The sequence below is a fragment of the Prionailurus bengalensis genome, chromosome D4, assembly GCF_016509475.1.
Source record: "Prionailurus bengalensis isolate Pbe53 chromosome D4, Fcat_Pben_1.1_paternal_pri, whole genome shotgun sequence".
Classification (NCBI taxonomy): domain Eukaryota; kingdom Metazoa; phylum Chordata; class Mammalia; order Carnivora; family Felidae; genus Prionailurus; species Prionailurus bengalensis.
This window is the reverse complement of record NC_057359.1, coordinates 7,729,065-7,739,834: the sequence shown is the minus strand read 5'-3', so window position 1 is coordinate 7,739,834 and position 10,770 is coordinate 7,729,065.

Here is a 10,770-nt window from a genome sequence, read left to right as displayed (position 1 = left end):
AGGTGATGGGGTGCTGCCTTAGTTGGGGTGTCAGACTCGATGAAGTGAGGGAGTAAAGCCACAAAGAAGCACAGAGGAAGAGCCTCCCGGGTGGAGGGAACTCCAGGTGGAGAATGGTGATGTGACTCCAAGAGCCTTTTGAGGGAAGAACAGGTAAAGGATGGAAGGAAATTAAGAGTTCTGTTTGTGCCGTTTTAAATTTGGGCTGCCTATTAGACACACAGCTAGAACTACCACAGAGCCAGTAAAGGTGAGTTGAGAGTTCAGGGAAGACTATCCAACAGAGGTAGAGATGTGGGAACCACCAAAATATAGATAGTGTTCCAAGCCGTGGGACTGGAAAAAATGACTTATGGAGAGAATATGGGGCAAGAAGCGACAAGAGGGGAGAAGATAGGTGATGTGAGAGCCTGGCATTGTGCCAACGTTTAGAGGTCAATGAGAAGCACTTCTGGGTTGTTGAGAAATATGGTACCAAGAAGTGACCGGGAAAGTTTGCAAGATGGAGGTCCTTGGTAGGATGATTTATAGCCCATGTAATTTATAGTCCAAACCGTGCGGTTTTTTGTGAGCTATTAATAATTCTGCCAACACAACACGTGCAAACTGGGACTATCCTGGGCAAACAAGAACATATGGTCATCGTGGCCACTGTGACCTCCATGAGACTGGTTTCAGTGGAGTAGTAGTGACGGCAGTCTGGTTGGTGTGGGCTCTGGAGAGTCCAAGGGTGAAGAAATGAAAACAGGAACCCCAGGCAACCCTTTCGAGAAATTTCACAATAAAGAAGCCAGCGGAAAAATGGGACATGGCTAGAGGGATACGAAATCAAGGAAAGGGGTGGCTGGGGTTTTTTTTTTAATGTTTGTTTATTTTTGAGAAAGAGAGAGAGAGAGAGAGAGCATGAGCGGGGGAGGGGAAGAGAGAGAGGGAGACAGAATCGGAAGCAGGCTCCAGGCTCTGAGCCATCAGCCCAGAGCCCAACGTGGGGCTGGAACTCACGAACCACGAGATCATGACCTGAGCCAAAGTTGGATGCTCAACTGACGGAGCCACCCAGGCACCCCAGGTTTTTTTGTTTTGCTTGGTTTTGTTTTATGGGAGATCTCGTAGCATCTGCGTATGCTAATGTGAGGGATCTAGGAGAGACGAAAAGTTTGGGGATGCAAGGGAAAGGAGGAGCAGCGGAAGCAGCTTCTGGAAACAGGAGGGCAAGGAGGGATCCTGTGTGCAGTTGGAGTGGCTGACGTCACACGCGCATGAATTCGGTTCACCCATCGCAGTGAGAGGAGGCAGACGACGTGGAGACGGGTGCACCCAGTTGCTAGAGCTGGTGGTGGGAACAGGAGTGTGCTTCGTCGACAAAGCAAGAGAGAGTCTACCCTTTCCCTCCCACCAGAAGTCACGGTTTACCATTTGGGGGCAATTTTCTTCATAGGTGTTAAGGAGAGACATGCGAGCTATTTCTTCTCTCAGGAAAATGTTCCAGTACGGAGCCTTTAACAGTTTACCAGCAAATGTGGAAATTCTCTCAGGTCCAATTTAGATCTGGCAGAGAAGATGAATATTACTAGTCAGTCAGCAACTGCCTATAACAGATGTTTTTGTTGAATTGTGAACATTAGCAGTTCTATCTGGCCTTTTCAGAATTTGAATTAAGTAACAGGAGAAATAGCCAAGGGTACATTGAGACCTGGGTGGGAAAAAACTCCTGTGGCCAGAAATGTGAAATACAACATCTCATGAAAACTTGAGCACCCAAGAAACGTGTGACCCTGATTATTTGATCTGAAAGAGGGAGAGGGGGGATAAAAGCTTATATTTAGCAGAATTCAGGGGTTTATGGATGTGGATAATCTCTTTCAAACAACCATTGGTAGGAATTTTAGGGAAATGTAAGCTTTCTGTGGGGCAGCATCCAATAGACCAAGCAAATGAGTATTCCCAGTGATTTCCTGTCTGGGTATAACTTGGTTCAATGGACTCAGCAGAGAAAAACCAGAATTGAATGGTTCAGATTCCAAATCGTGTTCTTTCCAGAGTTGAACCCCCTTGAATCTACCATACGGCAGGGTAACGGTAAAGACCACATTCTCTCTCTTGTACAAATTAAACTTCCATTTTCCTCACTGGCCAGATAAAGTTACTGAAAGACAATTTACTCATCTGGAAAATGGCGGGTGAGTAGTCATTTCCAGACGTGCCTCTGGTCTCTGCAGACATTGGTCCACAGCAATAGAATTATAATGGAAGTCACCCTTCGGCCTTCTCCAGGCAACAACTGCACCTGCTAAGGTAACTGCCAGTACGACCCAGCCCGCTCACCAGTGAGACCCTGTGGCTCACACTGGTACCCTACCACCTGTGCCCTCTACTGCCATTGTGAGAAATCGACCATGCTTGGACAAAACCAATGCTCGGTAAATTCACTCACTCCATGGTGAAAAATGGAGTCCCTAAGAACAGGATTTTACAGAGGGCACAAATGTCGCAGTTTACGGAGAGTTGAAAGAACGACCCATAGTGGAACGGTACTTGCAAGATAGTTGCTAGAACTGATGTTATTAGTTGATCCCACAGACCTTTCTATTATTCAATGACTAACTTCGGCCTAGGTGTACTAGCAAGCCTTGTATCCAGAAGAATTTCCCCTTTCACACTGGGGGTAAAAGCAAAGTACATTTTATAAGCGTTTGTAGACATAATCAGGTCATTATCTTATACTGATAACCCCAACTACGGAGAAACATTGACTACTATGTGATATATACCATCAACAGCCTTTTTTAATTGAAATATGATTTTTTAGGGGCGCCTGCACGGCTCAGTCTGTTGAGTGTCCAACTCCTGATTTCGGCTCAGGTCACGATCTCAACAGTTCATGAGTCTGAGCCCCGTGTCCGACTCCGCACTGACGGCAGAGGGCCTCCTTGGGATTCTCTCTTTCTCTCTCCCTCGCTCTCTCTGCCCTTCCCCTGCTCGTGTTCTCTCTGACTCAAAATAAATAAATAAACTCTAAAAATAAGAAATATGTTCTTTAAAAATTCCTTTTTTAAAAAAAAACGAACACCATGTTAACTGAAAAGATAGATTAAGCAGAGAATGTAGTGTTTCACGACAAGCTCTCATTTAAGGTTCAGTTCAGGCTCAGATGCTTAGAAACCGCTGCAATTACAACCGCATCCTCTAGACCTGGATTCGCCCTTCAGAATTCACCTGTGAGGTGCGGGGATAATGGTCAGCATGATGTGAACTATAACTGAGCACGTAGATGAAGTTGTTTTCGTTACTCATATATATGTATGTGTGTGTATACATATAAGAACTGGGTTGAGTTGCCTTCAACTGGTTGACCTAATGCCACAGTTTCGAGGTATTTAATGAAACACTTGTTCATTTCACTACTGTAATCGTCCTTGCATATTGGGGAACAGAAAAAATACTGTTTATATTTCAAACATTGTTAGAGAGCCTTAAGTAAACATTTGCTAATTTTATACGCCATAATCTTTTCTTGTTTCGGAGTGATTTTTTTTTTTTTTTCCGTCGGGGAGGGTAATGTGTGTCTCAAACATTTTTATAGGCCCTCGGAAAACTCGCAGACCTGGGCTCGGCACCTTCGTGCTTGAGGGCTATAGCGGGCCTGGATGCTGACAAGGACCTTGGGCTTGAGCGATGTCTGAAACTTTAGTTCTGCTAAGTTTCAGAGAAGCTGCGCCGCGATAGGCATTCCTCACATGGCATCCACATTCTAGTTGTCAGATGCAAGGGAAGTACTTCTTTCTAACTTTTCCATCCAGGCTCCACTTTCCTTTTCTTTTCCCCCCATCTCTTAAAGGTCTGCTGCATCACAACAGTTAAAACACACTTTATTTGCTCTCCCCGCCCGAAGTTCTTGCCTCCAACCACAGAGGGCCAACACGGTAGACTTGCTCAGATGACACTCAGCCCAATCATCGAGTACACTTCAATTACACAAACTAATTGATCAATTAAATTGAATGGCTTGGATGGTTTGTAGTAAGGTGCTGTGCATTTTTGCTATTTAAACATAAATGTTCGGCTTTCTCTAAAATATCTTGTAACTTTCCAACGAAGCTTTTCTACTGACTTTCCTTTGAATACGCTTAGCACATTTTTGCTGTTGTTTGTTCATTAACTCAGTCATTCAGCAAACATTATTTTAAAAAAATTTTCTAATGTTTATTTTTGAGAGAGAGACAGAGCGTGAGCAGGGAAGGGACGGAGAGAGAGGGAGACGCGGAATCCGAAGTAGGCTCCAGGCTCCGAGCTGTTGGCACAGAGCCCGACACGGGGCTCGAACCCATGAACTATGAGATCATGACTTGAGCTGAAGTCAGAAGCTTAAGCGACTGAGCCACCCAGGTGCCCACCCCTCCGCACCCCTCCCCCTCCTGGCCCAGATCTGTATTTTGAAGCTCATTCCCTCACAGTGCCGAGTGGGAATTGCTAAAGACCACTGGAGGCCTAAAGACCCAGCCTTGGTGGCTACGGCTGGCAAAACGGGGACAAATTCAAAGTCTGTTATAATAGCATAGGTGGAAAATGATGCAAGCTTGAACCGAGGCAACAGAGGGGAGAGAATGGACGCAGAAGGGAAAGAGGCGTCAGGAATGAAGAACAGGGGGAACTGGATAAAAAAAAACAGGTATAGGGGAACATTCTCTATTATCAAAGCCCCACAGAGTCCCCCTCCTCCAGAAATCCTTTTAAAGCCATTGCACACCATGGCAAATTCTTGCACCTCCGTATTTTTATCTCTACAAGTAGATTCTCATCTCGTTGCAGCCAAAGACCGTATTGTGTAGTTGTTTGTTTCTCCTCCAGTGTTATGGGCACAGTAAATGCTCAATAAATACCTGTTGGAGAATGAGAATCACGAGTGCTTTTTCACATGGCTCAAAGGCAGTGCCCATAAGAATTAAGCCAACAAAGGAAGTTTAAATCTTCTTCCTTAGATGTATTTTTAAGGTTAGGATGCTCGTTTATCTGTCCAAGATGGCATAAATGATTTCATAGGGCCCTTTCCAACTACGTGATTAACAGCCCTTTTCTGAGAAGAGCTTTATATATGTTACTGCTAATAGCAAGAGAACTTCTCCTGGGGCCTTTTTTCCTTTTTATGTGATTACGCTGATATTTTAGAGAAAATGAAATTACTGCATCCCAGCTGGGAAGTCCTTTTGAATTTATAAAGTGCAGATATTGCCAGAGGACTGGAAAGTTGAGGCAGATCTCTTATCCAATCATCAATGGATAGTTTTGTTTTTTATGATCCTTCTTACAAAAGTTCCACTGTGGTTACCAGTGTCCAAATTTAACATTAGTGTTACCCTTGACAACTGAATCCAAGAGCTTCTCTGGAAATTATTCCAGCTAGTGTAAAAAGATGATTATAGTTGTAGAAACATTTGGGGTGCCTGGGCGGCTCAGTCGGTTGGGCGTCCGACTTAGGCTCGGGTCACGATCTCGCGGTCCGTGAGTTCGAGCCCGGCGTCGGGCTTTGTGCTGACAGCTCGGAGCCTGCTTCTGATTCTGTGTCTCCCTCTCTCTCTGCCCCTCCCCCACTCACGCTCTCTTTCTCAAAAAGAAATAAACATTAAACAGTGTGAAGGCAAAAAAAAAATTTAAAAGATAAAACTGTTAAGGCAGCATTCTAAAAAAACTCTGCTCATTCAGAATCTCAGAGAGGGATCTTTAACAATATTTGAAAGCATTTTTGGGGCGTCTGGGCGGCTCAGTCGGTTCGGTGTCCGACTTAGGCTCGTGTCATGATCTCGCTGTCTGTGAGTTTCAGCCCCGTGTCGGCTCTGTGCTGACCACTGGGAGCCTGCTGCAGATGCTGTGTCTTCCTCTCTCTCTGACCCTCCCCCATTCATGCTCTGTCTCTCTCTGTCTCAAAAATAAATAAACATTAAAAAAAATTTTTTTTTTAATTTGTTTTAAACATTTTTGTAAGGTTTATTTATTTTTGAGACAGAGAGAGACAGAGTATGAACGGGGGAGGGTCAGAGAGAGAAGGAGACACAGAATATGAAACAGGCTCCAGGCTCTGAGCCATCAGCACAGATGCCTGACGCGGGGCTTGAACTCATGAACTGCGAGATCAGGACCTGAGCTGAAGTCGGACGCTTAACCGACTGGGCCACCCAGGTGCCCCTAAAAAAATTTTTTTAAAAAAAAGAAAGAAAAATTTGAACTTAATGTGTCTGAGGGTGGCTTTGTCAGATTTCCGTTTGTGGTGAGATCTTGATCCATTCTGCCAGAAATTATTATTTGTTACTATCTGTTATTATTACTACTATTATTTTGAACAAGGGGCTTTTAGTAAAGCTCCTCCAAGGGGACTAGATCAGTCCTTTGTCCTCTGCTTCTCACTTCTGGATGATGGGTAAAATGTTGAATGCGGTGGGCCACGAGGCAGAGCTGAAGCAGTCCTATCAGCCCCTTGTTATCTACATCTAAGCTTCTCATTTCACGGGGAAAATGAAATCGTTACTATGTTTACGCTACCGTTTTTCCATTTTTTTTTAATGATTCAGAGCTGAGTATAATCTCTAATTGCAATGTGAAGGCTATGATCACAAGATACTTCAGGTTTAATTTGTATGAGTAACATTCTCTTCATCATTCTTAAGTCTAGAACGTCAACACAACAAGAAATCAAGCCCTCCTGTATAGTATTTGCTGATGTCCATGGTGTAAATATTCCCACTGTGGCTGATTTTGAGATGACGAGGTGACGTTACTGAGGGCAGAGTTGGGAACGTGTGCAATCTCATACCATTTTAAAACATCGCCACCCCACAGATAAGAGAGATGTATACCTCAAGAGCACAGATAATGGTAAAATGTAGAAAAGCAATTGGGAAGTGAGGAATTTTGCGTACATAATACCTTCGTTTTCAGTATAATTAATTTAATTGCAAGTCTATATAATTTCATTCTTAACAATGACTGTATCTAATCCCGAAATCACAAGATTCCTGAAACTTAACAACCGGCTTCTGTGAACTGGTACAAGTCTTACTTCCACACCACTGGAAGTTTCCACACCATCTGAATGATGGGTAACAAGAGGGACAGACTGTAGTAGACAGTCACCTGCCAGATAGCTATCCTTCTATTTTCCCTTCCTAACAAAATCTGATTTTATTAAATGAAGCATATGTCACGAAATGGCATTTCTGAGTCTTCCATGTAGATGGGGTGGCTTTATCCTTCCAGCTAATAAGTTGCGAGTGGATGACATTGAATGAGATCATAAAATCTCCTTACAAGTGGGCAGGAGGAAGCTGACCTGTGCCTTTTGTCCCTTGCCCTTGCCATTGATACTGGACAGGTTAGGCTAGATAATGCTCCAGTAACACTTTAGTCGCCAAATAGCAGAGGCTAACACGACAAAAGTTAATTTTTCGCTTCACGGCCGCTGCAGGTTTCTGGGGCAGCTCTGATCCACGTATCACTCAGAGACCCGGATGCAGTGACTCCGCCTTCTTGGAGCTGTACGACCTGGAACACGCAGGCTCCTCAGGCGACACGACTACTTTTCTATGATTCAGCCCGGAAATGAAACACTTCAATTCTGCATCCAGCCAATTGGTCAGAATTATTCATATGTTTCTGTCTAACTGCAGGAGAGGGTAGGAGGGTACCTTCCTTAATTGAGAAAAATAAAACATCAAGGTGTGCCTGGGTGCCTCAGTCGGTTGGGCATCAGACCTTGGCTCAGGTCATGCTCTCGTGGTTCATGAGTTTGAGCTCCATGTCAGGCTCTGAGAGTCTGGAGCCTGCTTTGGATTCTGTGTCTCCCTCTCTCTCGGCCCCTCTTCTGCTTTCTCTCCCTCGCTCTCTCAAAAATAAATAAACATTAAAAAAAATTTTTTAAGAAAAATAAAACATCTAATTTGTTTAAGGCCATCAATTTTGGATTTCTCTTATAACCAAATATAATTCCCAAGCAATACAATCGGTACCAAGTTTTGTAAGTGTACTATAGGTACAGTCCGTGGCATTCAGACCGTGTTATATTTTGATCCCACTGGAAGCACATACAAGAGTCAGCTAGTGAAGACAAGTGGAAGCTATGGACCCAACGCCAGCCTCCTTTTTCCAGGGAGAAAGACCCACATTTTAACAAGAGACCCCAGTCCTCGTATACTCCCCAAGCAGAGTGAGTCATGAAGAATGCAGTTTTTCCCTAAGAAATAATTTTGAACATTCATGTGGTTTTCTCTTTTGCCTTTCTGAATATAAGACCTTCACCCTAATCTACCCCCAGGTATCCATCTGTCTGAGAAGAGATTAGAAATTAAAGCAGAAAGTATGCAAAGGGAAGGAGGAGGTAATATTCAGCTCCTGACATCAGAAATCGGATGGTGCAACAACACAATGCCCTGTGAGCCAGGTTGTTTTCCTGACAAAGAATTTTTCCCAATTCCCGCATGCCCCATTTAGCATATCAAGGCCAAACCCAGCCTTAGGTTTGATCTGCCATCAGAAAGAAAAATGATATGACACAAAATTCATCGAGAAACCCACCCACCTGGTCCCTGAAAACAGCAGGAAGACAGGGAAGGAAAGGAGACAGGGAGAGGGGGTGTTGTGACCAGACCTGAATGCCTGGTTTTGTCCTCGCTAGGCTTAGGCTGAAAGGCGAGGGAAGTGCACTGTATCAGCCATGACAGGTCTGAAGGTGAACCTGAGGCACAAGCACAGAAACATGACAAACAGGGCCAGAGAGAGGAGCACCCGAGGTTAGCGTTTCCAAGCTGTGCTTAGTCTATACATGGGACAGATATGGAGTTGAAGCCTAGTCTATACATGGGACAGATATGGAGTTGAAGCCAGAGGGCATTCCAAGAGGTCCCCTGTGGCTGGGTGAGGTGCCGGAGGTCACCTGCCAAGTCAAAGGACAAGCCAGATGACACAGCTCGGGGCTCAGCAGGCTCTGGAGCTGCAGGATCCGAGTGAGGAGATACCGAAGAGCATCACCTGAGTCAAAAGAAGGGATCCTAATAGCATTTGAGATAGTCATGCAACGGTCACGTGTGTGGGCAGAGGACGTCCTCCCAGAGCCCCAGTGGCTCCCAGCCAGTTCACACCAAGGAACAGCATGTGTCTCTTCCCTAACCGACCTCGCACCCCAGAGAGGCACACCGGCCATCTTGCCCCTAAACACGTGAGTGTAACTTTAGAAGAAGGAACAGGAAGAAAGGTAGGCTTTTTGAGGACATTTTTTTTTTTTCCCCCTAGAGAGACTAAATTTTACTGCAAGGTTGTGAGAAGGGAGATGACTCATTTTCAAAAATTCCAAATAAAACTGTGCTGGCTAGTTAACAATAGGTGAAAACCCTATTGGAAATATGTACGAACCCCCTACCCACAACGGAGTCCCAAGCCCTTAGACACTTCACTTCCTGGTTCTTCTTCCCCTCTCCATTTCCGGGGCCTATTTTTTGCCAATGAGCATGCAAAGAACTGCAGTCCCCATGACACCTCAAGGAATGTACATATGTTCGGGTCAGACTACCTTTTGGCCTTTGGTGGGCAGAGACCACTTCCGGGTAAGGCTGTAACCTCTGTAGTCCTCAGCCAATGAGGAACGAGGGGAGGGGCTTCACGCTAGGAGATAGATTGCCTGCTATAACTGCCTACCCCCCCCCCCCCCGCCCCCCGTGTACCTGTCCATCCACATCTGGTCTTGCCAAACGTTGATTAAAGCCTGACTTCATGGCGCGTGAGTCTGGTGTCTCTCCTTTGATGGGATCAATGGGCTTATTTCTCACAAAAGCACCGTTTAAATTATTGGATTGGCCAAAACTGAATCTAGATCAGATTAATTCATAGGCCTACTAACAAGGTAGTTTATACTGATCTTCAGGAGGCACAGGTAACCATAGACAAAATAGAGGAACTAGCCTATCTTCGGCAGTGAAACGAGTTAAACTTTGCGACCTCACCATGGAATATTTTCACCGCCAGCTACTCTCAAGGTATGCTGGTGACGCTGCTTGGGATATAAAATAAGCAGATTTTCAGGATCTCTTTTGCACTGCTGGTGGGAATGCAAACTGGTGCCACTCTGGGGAACAGCATGGAGGTTCCTCAAAAAATTACAAATAGAACTACCCTAGACCCAGCAATTGCACTACTAGGTATTTATCCAAGGGATACAGGTATGCTGTTTCAAAGCGGCATGTGCACCCCAATGTTGATAGCAGCACTATCAACAATAGCCAAAGTATGGAAAGAGCCCAATGTCCATTGATGGATGAATGGATAAAGAAGATGTGATATATATATGTACAATAGACTAGTATGCGGCAATCAAAAAGAATGAAATCTTGCCATTTGCAACTATGTGCATGGAACTGGAGGGTATTATGCTAAGTAAAATTAGTCAGAGAAAGACAAATATCATATGACTTCACTCATATGAGGACTTTAAGACACAGAACAGATGAACATAAGGGAAGGGAAGCAAAAATAATATAAAAACAGGGAGGGGGACAAAACACAAGAGACTCTTAAATATGGAGAACAGAGGGTTACTGGAGGGGTTTGTGGGAGGGGGGGATGGGCTAAACGGGTAAGGAGCATTAAGGAATCTACTCCTGAAATAATTGTTGCACTAAATGCTAACTAACTTGGCTGTAAATTTTAAAAATTAATTCAATAAAAAAAAATAAGCTGATTTACCCCCCGTATAGGGCTGGTTGCTCACTGTCAAAGATGTTCAGTTGTGTT